The 14,313-nt window shown below is 35.3% G+C and overlaps 1 protein-coding gene across 50 annotated transcripts in view; it reads right to left on the reverse strand.

Moving 5' to 3' along the window:
• The window catches only part of PIGN (phosphatidylinositol glycan anchor biosynthesis class N), a 187,007-nt gene that overhangs the window by 169,685 nt on the left and 3,009 nt on the right, over positions 1–14,313 (reverse strand). The window lies entirely within an intron of this gene.

Below are 14,313 nucleotides of genomic sequence, written 5' to 3' on the forward strand. Positions count from 1 at the left end.
GAATAACTGACATTTAACCAAGTCTTCAAGGATACTTGGAATATTAGGCAATCAAAAGATGAGTGCAAAAATACAATATCTGGTAGACCACTTTTCAATGCTAACGAGGAACCCTGTGATAATTCTTTCAGATCCAAAAATTATCAACTAATGTATGCTTTTAGTCTAATTTTTAAATATATGCATATTAAATAAAAATTATCTCTAGCTGTACACAATTGTTTTTCTGAATGTAAGCGCTCTCTATCATAATATATTCCACTTATTTAAATAAGTCAATTATTCTAAGGTCAATAGTCTCACTAAGTTTTTCTGAAGCATTCTAATGAACGACATCTACTTTTTAATCAACTTTATTAAAGTATAATTTATATACAAAAATGGACCCACTTTAAGTTTTACAGGTTTTGACAAATACATACACTCATATAACCAACCACCAGAATGAAGATAGAGAATAGTTTTATCACTCCAAGAAGTTCCCCCACAGCCCTGTCCATAAGCAATCACTGATCTTTCAATCCTTCTGGGATTTAAGATTAATTTTTATCATTCTAGAATGTCACTGAGATGGGATTATGCAGTACGTACTTTATTCTATCTGCTTTCATTCAGCATAACGTTTTTGAGATTAATGCACACACTGTGATTGAGTTGTTTGTTCCTTTTTAATACTGAGAAGTATTCCATTGTATGGCTATACTACAAATTGTTTATCTATTATCCTATTGATGGATATGTGAATTGTTTCCAGTTTTTGGCTATTACAAAGCCTCCATGAACAGTAAATGTACAGGACTTTATGTATAGGTGTTTTCATTTCTCTTGAATAAATATGCAGAATTAGAATTGCTGAGTTAAACAGTAAGCAGATGTTTAAATTTACAAAAAGAACTGCCAAACTTTTTCCAAACTGTTTTACACACCTACAAGCATTGTCTTTAAAAGTTTTACAATTTTATTTTATTGACAATTTACAATTTTGCTATAAATTCCATTTAAGGATTTAACTTGACTTTTATAGAAAGTATAATATGTGTTATACCTTCTTACAGTGTGTAACGTTTCTTCACACTGTGAGAGTATTCAATTACAGTATTAGCTACTACCGACTGAGTGCCTGCTCTGTACCAGATCCTGGGATTGGGGATTTTCTTACATTATTTCCTCTAATCCTCAGGCTTTACCTTGTAAATGAAATATTAGAATCCCCATTTTCACTGGAAGGAATCGAGTCTCATGGGGCCTAACTGATGCTCCAAAGATCACATAGCTAGTAAGGGGAAGAGCTGAGATTTGAACCCTCAGTCACATCAGTGGAGAGCCCAAGCTTTTTCTAACGTTTATCCAGATGACCAATATGCCCAGACCTGATCTCAGTATCTTTCCTTGGGGGGCAGGACAGCAGAATGCTAGCGTATAGCCTAGCATTCCACTGCCGGGATTCAAATCCTGCCTTCTCTACTTATTAGCTGTATGACTGCAGGAAGGTCCTGTGACTTCTTTGTGCCTCAGTTTCCTCATCAGTAAAATGGGGAGGACAATAGTACTTATCTCCTTAGGGTTTTATTAGAATTGAGTTAACATGTAACATGTAATATGTAAAATACACAGCAGAGTGCCTACCATGTAGTCAGCACTCATTAAGTACTAGCTATTATTAGTGTTCCTGATGTACATGAAGTTGCATTTACTCTGTGAGAAAAACTTGTTTGCCATCCATATTGGGGCTTAAAATCTAATCTAATGGACGTAAATCTCTTGATTAGAGAACTAAGTCCCAAACTTGGTTTTACATCAAAGCAGCAACTTCAGCTTCACTGCTCTGCTGCTACTTTCCTTATCTATATGGGTAATTTTTTTTTAATTGTGGTAAGAACAATTAACATGAGATCTACCCTCTTCAATTTTCAAGTGTACAATATTGTTAACTATAGGCAGTGTTGTACAGTAGAGCTCTAGAATTTATTCATCTTGCATAAGTGGAACTTTATAGCCATTGAACAGTAACTCCCATTTCTCCCTCCCCTCCACCCCTGGAAACCACCATTCTACTCTCTGATTCCATGAGTTTGACTCTTTTAGATATCTCATATAAATAGAATCATGCAGTATTTGTCCTTCTGTGACTGGCTTATTTCACTTAGCATAATGTCCTTCAGGCCAGAAATGTCTGATAGTCCCAGTTGCTCAACATTTGGTGTGGTAATGTTTAATTTTGTCCATTCTAGTGGGAGTGTGGTGGTAACCAATTGTAGTTTTAGTTTACATTTCCCTTATAACCAGTGATGGTGAGCAACTTCTCATGTGTGTAATGAACATTTTTTTAAAATCCTCTTTTTTTCCCTTTTCATTTTTTAACAGTGTTTTTCAAAGACCTGTACTTTTAAATTTTGATTAAGTTCAATTAATTTTTCTTTTGGTTATTGTATTTTGTGTCCCCATTAAGGAATTTTTGTAAATGATGACACCTTCTTTAGCATATATTTTTAATATTTTTTGTTGGAAAATAATTTCAAACTTGGAGAAAAGTTGCAAGAATAATGGTACAAATACTCATATGCCCCTTAGCCATATACAAATGTTACCATTTTCCCTTTGTTTTACCATGTTCTCTCAGCTCTCCCATCCCTGCCTCGCCTCTCCAGCTCACCCCTCTCCTGTGTGTGTGTGTGTGTGTGTGTGTGTGTGTGTGTGTGTGTGTAAAATTACATAATATCTTTTCTAAACCATTTGAGGATGTTACATATACAACAGCCCTTTACCCCTAAACACTTTCATGTTTATTTCCTAAGAATAGTGATACCCTCTTATATAGCTAAAGTAGAGTTACCAACTTCAGTAAATTCAATGTCAGTATTTTATCTAATCTACCATCTCTACTCCAATTTTTTTAAGTGGCCAGATAATGTTCTTTATAGCATTTTCATAGCTTCATTGAGACATAATTGGCTTATAATAAACTGTACATATCTAAAGTGTATAATAATCACAATCAAGATAATGAATATAATCATAACCCTCTAGTTTCCCCTGCTTCTGTAATTCATCCCTACATATTTCATATTTTTTGATATTATTGTAAATGATACTTTTTATTTCAATTTCCTGTTGTTAGTTCTTAAATCACCACTGATTTTTATATATTCATCTTGTATCCTATGACATTGATAAAGTGTTAGTTATAGTAGCTTTTATACAGATGTCTTTTGATTTTCTACAGAGATAATTATGTTACTTGTAAATAAAGGACGCCTTCCTTGTCAATGTATACCTTTTATTTACGTCTTATGCTCATCATACAGTCTACGACCTCCAGTATGATGTTGCAGAGAAGTGGTAACAACAGAAATTCTTGCCTTGTTTCCAATCTTAGGATGAAAGTTCTCAGTTTTCTAGGTTTTTGTAGATTCCCTTTATTAAGTTAAAGAAGTTCCCTTTACTAACTAATATGCTGAGAGTTTTAAATGAATGGATGCTGGATTTTGTTGAATGCTTTTTATTGTATCTATTAAGATGATCATGATCATTTGGTTTTTCTATTTTAGTCTTAATGTGGGGAATTGTACTGATTGAATTTCAAATGTTAAACCAAGTTTATATTCCCTGAATAAATGCCAGTTGGTCATTAAGTATTATCCTTTTTATATACTGTTGGATTTTATTTCCTAAAATATTGTTTAGCATTTTAAAGCAATGTTTATGAGAGATATTAGACCATAATTTTCTTTTCTTGTAATGCCTTTCTCTCCGGTGTTGATATCAATGAGTTGGGAAGTTTTGCCACCTCTTGGATTTTTTGGAAGTTTGCGTAGAACTTGATATTTCTTCTTTTATTGTGTAACAGCATTCACCAATGAGACCACTGGCCTGGAGTTTTCTTTGTGGGAAGGTTTTTAACTATAAATTCAATTTATTCATATATAGAGATATTCAGATTTACCACTTGTTGAGTGAGTTTTGGTAGTTGCATCTTTTAAGAAATTTGTCCATTTGTCCATTTCATTCAAATTGTCAAATTTACTGGCCTAAAATTATTCCTAACATGCTATTCACTCGTTATCCTTTATTCCTATCCTTCAGTCCAGGACCCAGTCTGTCAGGTATCATATTTAGTTGTCCAACGTAAGTCATTTTTCCAGCACTTAATTCATTTCAGGTAGATCTTAAACTCTATTCAGAGCTAAAGTACAAACGGTATATTTAGATGTACAGAAGCTACATTGATATAAGTAGCTCTTCTTTATCACGGAAATCTTAGTATTCTCCTTACTATGCTTATAAATAAGCAAACATCTATATCATTTCTCACTTTCATTTGCATTTACAAATAACTCCCTGGACTTATGTTCTTTCTTTTCCCAATTGCTATTACATAGCTTTTCTGAAAAAAGTATCAAAGTCTATGTGTTAAAGGATAATATAAATTTTCCACCACCGAAAAGTTTATTGAAGTAGTGAAATAAATCTTTTATTTGAGAACTTTGACCTTCTTAAAGCTATAACAGCCAAAGGAAAAAATCTAGCTCTGTTATATAATAACAATGGGATCCTTGTCAAGTCACTTAGTTTCCTTATCCATCCAAAAAAAAGACACCATCAGTCCTATTCTAAGACAGGAGCATTATACCAAGTAAATACAACACAGCACCATACAAATATAAAGTTTTAGCAATACTGTAGACAATCAGATTGTGAAGCAACTCAACTTTTGCTTTTATTTTTTTAAATCAAACTCTAAATAGCTGAGTTTACATTATTTTGAAAGAAAGCAATAGAAAAGAAACAGATACATTTTCCTACCAAATTGTAAATTAAGATTGAGACTTGTTATTAGTGATTACTAATATAATATAAGTAAATTCCATAAATAAAAGAACTTGACAATAACTCTATTCAGGCACCTATTAGGCAACAGTCTACAAAATTTTAAAAGGCAACTTCATGTCTATTTTGGAAGGGCTTGGAAATCAAGTCCTTAGCAGATTCTGTCTTTAGATAATCTGAGCCTTAGATCTCTCACCTGTAAAGAGCAAATAACACCAATGAACTACAAAAATGGTTGTCAGGATTAGAATGAATTTATGTCACATACCTGGCCCAGTGCTTGGTACTCTGTATACGATAACACAATAAACTAAACATTATAAAACAACAATAGTCACATATTCACTAAATTCTGCCAACTAAACCTCCTAATTAATTCTCTCACGCCTTCCTCCTCTCCATTTGGAACACAAGGAAGAGGCACAAATAAAGAACAAAAGCCAAAAAGCCTTCCATAATTTCACCCTTGAAACTGATCGCTCCTCATCTTCCCATTGTATGCCTTGGAAACACTTCCAGAGTAGCGCCTAGTCCACTATTGGAATTATTGACTTTCAGTCTTACTAAACAATGATCCTTTGGACACAGACCCAGTCACTTGCATCTCCACGACATCTGTCCACCTGCGACTGACCCACTAATAGTTTCTTAGTAAATGTTAACTACATGAAGAAATGAATTATTAGAAAGTATGGACAACCTAGTCAAACTTTGATTTCACAAAAGTAGAAGCTGAAGGCCAGCGAGATGAAGTCTTTTGTTTAAATCATACTGCTACTTAATAAGCAGCAATAAAAATCTAGTTAGGTGAAATGAACAAAAAAAATTATAACAATGAGTTATATATCAACATCAACACATTGACGCCTTCTATTGTATTATGAAACAGAAGATTTATGCTATTTATATTTTTATTCAATATTTTTTCTGATCCTACTAATTTCCTACTCTGTTAATCAGATAAATTAATTCTAAGGCATTATTTGTAAAAGTGCTTTAGATAAGTACTCACAACATCTTTTATATATATAGCAACAATTGAACAGAAAAATGAGTGTCCTGTACAAGTTTGCTTAGCCTATAAAATCATAGCTTTAAGATGATCAGAGACCATTTTCAAGCTGTCATGCAATTTAATCCCTGCAAAACACCTTTTTTTTTTTGGTGAGGAAGATTGTTGCTGAGCTAACATCTGTGCCAATCTTCCTCTATTTTGTAGGTAGGACACAGCCACAGCATGGCTTGATGAGCGGTATGTAGGTCGGCACCTGGGATCGGAACCTGGATCCCCCAGGCCACTGAAGTGGAGCACACAAACTTAACCACTACACCACTGGTCAGCCCCCAAAACAACTTTTTAAGTGGCTCTGAAAACAACTGCCCTATCAAATTTCATAACTTCTTGATTATGGACTTGGAATATTCATTACTACTAAATATTAATGACATGAACATTGTACATTTATTTAATATTTCTCAGCATCCAGTTTGGTTCTATGTTCAAAAGGGCTTGTGTTTCTCAATTCTCCACATTTACAGCCACCATATAAGTTTATCATTTTTCACTTGGATCAGTTCAACAACCTACAAATGGGTTTCCCTATTAAACTACAGGAAACTACATGACACAAATTTTTCCATTCCTCTAAAGTAATTATCTTATATATTGGACTCTACAAATCATACTAAATTTCATTTGGTCCCCACATTTCATTCTAATTGTTCTTTAGGGATTTTATTCACAGGTCTTAACCCCAAAACTCAGGTACTTCTAACGCATTCCACATACAATTTCCAGTTTCTTCCCTTACAATGTAAATAAGGTCATATCTCTTCCCTCCTTAAAATCCTTCAGTGGCTTCTCATTGTTCCAAGAATAACAACCCGTGTCCTTCCAGCATCTCCAAGGCCTCTTCCACCTCATCATGCCACTCCCACAGCACCCCTTCCTCCCTAGGCTCAGTCCCACTGGCCTTCCTTAAATTCCCAGAAACACACCAAGCTCTTTCTCACCTCAGGGATTCAGCACTACACTGGCTGGATCCTCAATCTCCAGGTCCCAGTTTAAATGTCCCCTCTTTAGATGGTTCACTGATCTGCTATCAAAAAGAATCCTCACCCATGTTTCTTTATTAAAGTACCACATTTATTTTCTTCCTAGCATTTTCAAAACTTATTTTTTTTAATATGAATTCTCAGACTAGAATATAAGCTAGAATGAAGGCAAGGACTGCCTTTCTGTTCGTTCATCCTCAGGGCCTTAAGTGGTATGGAGTAGTCAATTAATTGGTGGAATGAACTGAATGTATATATGTTTTATTTGATTGCTTCCCCCTAGTTCACTGAAAATTACATTAAGTTGAAGAGAAATTTTACTTGTTTTGGGGAGGATGGTAGGAAAAGAGCCAAGAAAAAGGAAGAGTCCTTGAAAGCCTATAAAACCCCTCCCAAGTAAATTAGGAACCACCACCAACTAATTAATTTTTCCAATTAGGGAGCATAGGCTCTATTGTCTCAGATTTCAGGTATAGAAAAAGTAAAAAATGAACAATAGTTTCTGTTGATTTTTATTTTTAAATAACTTATTTCAATATAAGAAAGATAAGGTTAAATAAGAGTGTCTAAGAGAATTCTAGGGAGCAAAATCAAAGGAGAATATAGTTGATACTTTTTCTCTAACATCATGTTGTAGATAATTACATATTATCCTTATCTCTACCAGCATGCAATGAGATATTAATGAGTTTAGAATCTCACACCTCTTTTTCACAGAAGAATTCCAATTAACAAATGTAGAAGAATGAGGGAAATGTAAAATTATAAGTAGGTAAACACAACAGTAATAATTATAGCCAGCAAGATCCACTGATAAATGCTAAACTCAGTGGGTGAAAGTTTGAGGCAAAACAGGATATTTGCAGTCTCAAAGAAATCTCCCCCAAAATATATATTAATTACAACAGGAAAACTACTAACTTAGAATGGAGAAACCCCTCAGATACCACTTAAACCCAGTGGTCAAAGTTAACATAACCAGTAATAAGACATATTAACATGATGCAACCCTGACATGATGCACTGAGAAAGGCACAACATAGATTCTCGGCAAAAGAATATGTGGTATTTTTGTCAAAAATGCATAATGTCAATCTATTCTCGGGGACATATCAGACAGACCCAAATTAAGAAACAGTCTACAAAATAATGGACCAGTACTCTTCAAAAATGTCATGGTCATGAAAGACAAGGAAAGAATGAGGAACTGTCATAGAATGACGGCTGAAGAGACATGACTACATGCAACAAGGAAACTGGATTGGATCCTGGATCAGAAAACAGACAATAGTGGGAGAACTGGTGAATTTCAACTAAGATCTATAGCTTAGTTGATAGCACAGTATCATACAAATGTTAACATCTTGGTTTTGATAATTATACTGCGGTTATGCAAGATGTTTACATTAGGTGAAGTGGGTGAAGAGTGTACAGGAATTCTCTGTACTATTTTTGCAACTTTCCCATGGATCTAAAAATATTTCAGGGTCCAGCCCCAGGGCCTAGTGGTTAAGTTTCACAAACTCTGCTTCGGTGGCCCAGGTTTGGTTCCTGGGCACAGACCTACACTACTCGTCAGCAGCCGTGCTGTGACCCACATACAAAATAGAGGAACTGGCACAGATGTTAGCTCAGCAACAATCTTCCACAAGCAAAAAGAGGAAGATTGGCAACAGATGTTAGCTCAGGGCTTCCTCAGCAAATAAGTAAATAAATAAACACGATTTCAAAATAAAAATTAGGAAAAAAAATCAATTTGGAGCCTAAGTCTGTACTCAAAAGATAACACAACTAGAGTTATGGTTATAACCACCACAAATTTTATGGATAGCTCCGATTTCACATAACATTTGTTCCTGTCAATAAAGGTTATTTGCTAAACTCATATGCTTTTAAGTGGTTTAGTGTTCACATTGGTGTAAATCACACTAAAAGCTTATTGTTTAAAGACGGTGTTCCACAGTTCTCTCAGGCTCTGACTGCTCTTCTTCAGTCCTTTTTCTTTCTGCTCCTCAGACTGGATAATTTCAGTCATCCCTATCTCCATGTTCTTTCTTCTGCCTGTTCAAATTTGCTAATGAACTCCTCTAGCGAATTTTTCGTATCTATTATACTTTTCAGCTTCAGTATTTCCACTTGGTTCCTTTTTAAATTTCTGTCTCTTTATTGATGCTCTCGTTGCACATGCATCACTTTTCTGATCTCCTTAGTTCTTTGTCCATGGTTTCCCTTAGTATTTTGAGCATATGTAAGACTTGATAAATTCTGTGCAGTAAGTCCAATGTCTGGACTTCCTCAGGGATGGTTTCTGTTGACTTATTATTCTTTCCTATGAATGGGCCATACTCTCCTGATTCTTTGTATGCCTTGTAATTTTTTGTTGAAAACTTACATTTTTAATGTGGTAACCCTGGAAATCAGATTCTCCCGTCACCAAGGTTTACCTGTGGTTTTTGTTTTGGGTGAGGAAGATTGTCCCTGAGCTAACGTCTGTGCCAATCTTCCTCTATTTTGTATGTGGGATGCTGCCACAGCATGGCCTGTGTGTAGATCCACATCTGGGACCCAAATCTGACAAAGCAGTGCACACAAACTTAACTACTATGCCACCAGGCCGGCCCCTGATGCTGATTTTTGATGGTTTCAGTCATCTTTCTGTTTTGCTAAACCTGGCCACCTTCTGCTTGCACGGAGCCCAGAGATTAACCAGAGGTAGAAGCCTAGGTACCTCTCAGGTCTTTTCTGAGCATGCATTCCATGTATTGGAGGAGTTTGAGGGGGTGTGAAACAAAAGCCAGCCTCTGCATTAGTCACTCAGGAAATGAACAGATCATGGTATTTTAAGAACAAGATCCACAATAAACACCAGTAAGCCACAACAGGAATGCAGGCCATAGTCCCCACAGCTGCTGCCAAGCCACACTAGTGAACGAAGATGCAATCCAGTGGGTGAAAATGCCACAGTGCTCTTACCAAAATTCAGCTGCCCTTTTCTTCATTAAGCTGTCCTTTGGTTGCTGCAAATGTTCAATCAGATACTAGAGTTCCAAAGAAGCTGATTCTGTTATTGAGAACTTCTGCTTGTTTCAGTAGAGAGACTGACCCTTTTAGTGCTATACTCTGCCATTTTCTGTGATGTCATCTAGAGATTATGTTCTTAATTACTTATGATAGTTAATAAAAATAGAGAAATCTGCCATGTGAAGAGTGAATATTGCCAGTCAAAACTGTAAGAAAGTAGTTGAGACCTGCACACGAGAGAAGATGATCAGGTAAACTATTAAGCCATGTAATTAACACTAGTTGATTTGTTTCTTCTTATTTATTATTTTAGGCTGCATATCTTTTTCATCACGATTCATGACACTTTTAATTGAACACCATATGTGACTTTACAAAATGCCATATAAGAATTAATTTTCAAATTTCCTCATGGCTAGTAGATCAACAGAGGTTGTCATCTATTTAGATGATTCATGCCCAGCTACACACTTGAAAAGAATTCAAATTTTTTCCTTCATTTCTAAGGTCCTTTATCTGTTCCCAGATACCTCAGTACAGTTACTCGTCATGTCTCCTTAGGCATCTCTCGGCCGTGACAATTTCTCAGACTTTGCTTGTTTTGATGACCTTGTGAGTTTTGAGGAGTACTGGTCAGGTATACCGTAGGATGCTCTTCTATTGGAATTTTTCTGACGTTTTTCTAATGATTAGAATGGGGTTATAGATTGTGGGGAGGAAAACTACATGTGTAAAGTGCCATTTTCATCACATCATATTAAGGATGTATACTATCAACTTGACTCATCGCTATTGAGATTAAACTTGACCACTTGGCTAAGGTAGTGTTTGTCAGGTTTCTCCAGTGTAAAGTCAATGGTTTCCCTCCCTCTCTCATACTGTACTCTTTGGTAGGAAGTCCCTACGTGCAACCAATACTTAAGGAGTGAGGAGTTATGCTCCGCCTACTGAGAGCATGAAGTATCCACATAAATTACTTGAAATTCTTCTGCACAGAGAGTATATATTGTAAACTCAGTCAACTGTGTGGTTAAAAACCATCTGTCATTCTACAAGGTTTGATTAATATTATAATCATCAACATTGCCACTCTTGCTTTCCCCATCCTACTTATAAACTAATTTGTATCAGAATAGATGCAAAGCATTCTTTCTTTGAATTATCTCGAACACTTAAACATATATTCTATTATATAACTATACTACAATTTATTTGAACTTATCTTGCTGATAGACATTGTCCCCAGTTGTCACTACTGCAAAGAATGCTGCAATTAAGCATATCTCTTATGGTAAAATTGGGAGGTTTTCAGAATGACAATCAGTGGAATGATGACCCATCACAAAATTATTTTTGGTGGATTGCAATTAGCCTTCTTTCCTTTTTTTAAAAAATGAAATAGAATAGAATAGGAGACGATAGAGAATACATCACAATAAAATACCTCAGAAGTAGTAAGGCAAATAATTCTTTTGAAAGAGTATTTTAATTTTTCCCTATGTGTGTACATGCATGTATGTGCATCCACGAATATAGCAAATTGTAGTAAAAAATGTATTTTGAACTATTTTATGTACAAATAAGTCTGAAAGCCATCTCTATTAAGTGGAATTGCTGGAATAAATGGTATTTTCAACTTTATAAGATAGTAGCAAAGTGTCCATAACAATTCAGATGCCCACCGGCAATGTATGAGAGTCCCTATTATCTCCAAATCCTCAGAATCGCCTGGTGTTGTCGTACTTATTTATGCCAGTCTAAACAGGATGAAATGGCATCCTGTTGTCGAGTGTCTATTTGCCCGATTAGTAGCGAGGATGAACATCTTTTCAAGTTTTTATTGGTCAAATGGGTTTCCTATCCTTTCAATTGTGCATTCATATCCTTTGATCAAATATGGTTAGGGTTGTTGGCCTTTTATCTTTAACGCATACGTTATAATTAAATATGTGTGTATCTACATATATCTAGATATACATATTAATACATATATCTAGATATACATATTAAATATACATTTGTTTTAGGTGTCTTTTGTTAAATAGAAGTTTTATAATGTTAATACAGCATAATTCATCAAACTTATCCTTTCTGGACTAAAGTTTTTGTGTCTTGTATAAGAGACTTCCCTTGTTCTTATGTCACATAAGAATAGTTTTAAATTAGAACTCAATTCTAACAGTTCTAAATTTTTGCTTTTCACCTATCATTATTTAGAATATATTTGTATATGGTGTGAATTAAAGATCTAATTTTATGTTTTTAACCAACTGACAGAAGTAATAGTACAATTACCACTTTAGAATTTATTAAGATAAATTCCACATCAGATGCAAATACAGGTAAAAAACTTTAAATTCAAAACTCGGCTTTTGCTATTTGTAACAATAAAAATTGGAAACAATATCTAACAATAGGGAACAGACACATTGTTTATCCATAATGAAATACCATACAGCATTGAAAATGAATTATCACATCTATGACAATGATACATCTCGCAAATATAAGAATTAATGAAAAAAACTGTAAAAGCATTGACTGCCCTTTTCTCCCCAACACAGCCAATTTCTTCAAAACATTGAATATGATCTCTTTTTTCTTGACCACTTAATTGTCCAACAACTTATACTGAGCATTGGTTCCATTACATCAGAGAGAAAGCTTTCACTAAAGTAGCCAACACTGCAAACTCCAATGGTTATTTTTTAGTCTTCATCTTCCATGGCTTATCCATTCAATTTGTCTTTGTTAACCATGTCTTCTTTTTTAAACAATTCTCATTTCTTGGTTTCTGTGAACATTACTCCTTTAGTTTTCCTCCTACTTCTCTGACATGGAATGGTCTCTATCTGGTCGCTGAGTTTTGGAGTGACTCAAAACTTGGTCCTCAGCCCTCTTCTCTTCTCAGTCTATACTTTCTGTCTAGGCATTTTTAATCATACCCTTGGCTTCAGTTATCATCTATATGCAAAAGTCTCAAGAAATTATAGCTTCAAATCCACATATGTAACTACAACCTCAGCACACCCACTTGGATATTCCAAATAAACACAACTGAATATGTTTAAAATCAAACTCATGATATCCCCCCATGAGTCTTGTTTAGGTGGTAACCCTCCTAATTCCCTAGTGTTCACAATCTCATGAGACGGCACCACCTTCCACCCAGGTACGCAAATCAGAGAACTAGGAGTCATTCTCTATACCCTATTCTTCTGCTGAGTAGCCATGTATTACTTTTTTGTTTTGCTCTTTTCAAAATGCAAATCTGAACATCTCACCCCTTGTATAAAACCCTTCAGTGCCTTTCCCCCTTCCTAATCAAGACTTAAAATCCTTAAGATGACTAACAAGGTGTTAACACTGCCTCTCTTTCTAGCCTTGTCTCACAGACTCCCCCTTGCTTAATGGCATCTCACCACGCTGGCCTTCTTTTATTTCTTCAAGTATCCCATGCTTCTTATTGCTACAAGACCTTCCTAGGTACGACTCCTCTCTATACAATGCACTTCCAACCTGTCCTCCACCCTCTTTCACCCCACTGTCTCATAACATCCCCCTGCACTTTCAAGGATCACTTCCTCAGGAACTACACAGTCCAAATCAGAAACTAAAACCTTTACTTCAGTTTATAATTACACAGCAATGTCTTTGACTATTTGGATTACAGTCTCTCTATCACTTAACCATGATCCCATGACAGCAAGATAGGGGTTCTCCAGCACTCATCACAGTCCTGGCACTTAGTAAGGACTCAAAGGTTTGGTGAATAAATTATTTAAGATGATCATTTCAAAGGAACATGCAATATGCACTATAGCCACTAGAGGCTACCTTGCTTCTCTTTTTATTCCTCCAGAACATACACAAGAACTGTGAAGATTCAGGATACTGATTCCAAAATATTATCTTTCACACACTACTTATTTTATTATTGCCAAGTACATGTATATAAGCAATATTATTACTTAAGATTTGTCTTTAAGGAGAATCACATTTTATTCAGATTTATTGCAAAAGAAAACTTTGTCATGCTTGAATCATTTGGAAACCTCCAAAATAAATGAATAAGTACTAAAAATATTTTTTCTTTTCTTTTCTTTTTTTTTGGTGAGGAAGATTGGCCCTGAGCTAATATCTATTGCCAATCTTCCTTTTTGCTTGAGGAAGATTGACCCTGAGCTAACATCTGTGCCCATCTTCCTCTATTTTGTATGTGGGATGCTGCCACAGCATGGCTTGATGAGCAGTGTGTAGGTCTGCACCTGGGATCTGAACCTATGAATCCCAGGCCACCAAAGCAGAGCATGTGAACTTAGCCATTACACCACCGGGCCAGCCCCTAACTACTAAAAATTTTAAAAGACACATATGTATGTACCAATAAAATTTATTTAGCTTATACCT

This window comes from Equus przewalskii, chromosome 7, assembly GCF_037783145.1.
Source record: "Equus przewalskii isolate Varuska chromosome 7, EquPr2, whole genome shotgun sequence".
Taxonomy (NCBI): domain Eukaryota; kingdom Metazoa; phylum Chordata; class Mammalia; order Perissodactyla; family Equidae; genus Equus; species Equus przewalskii.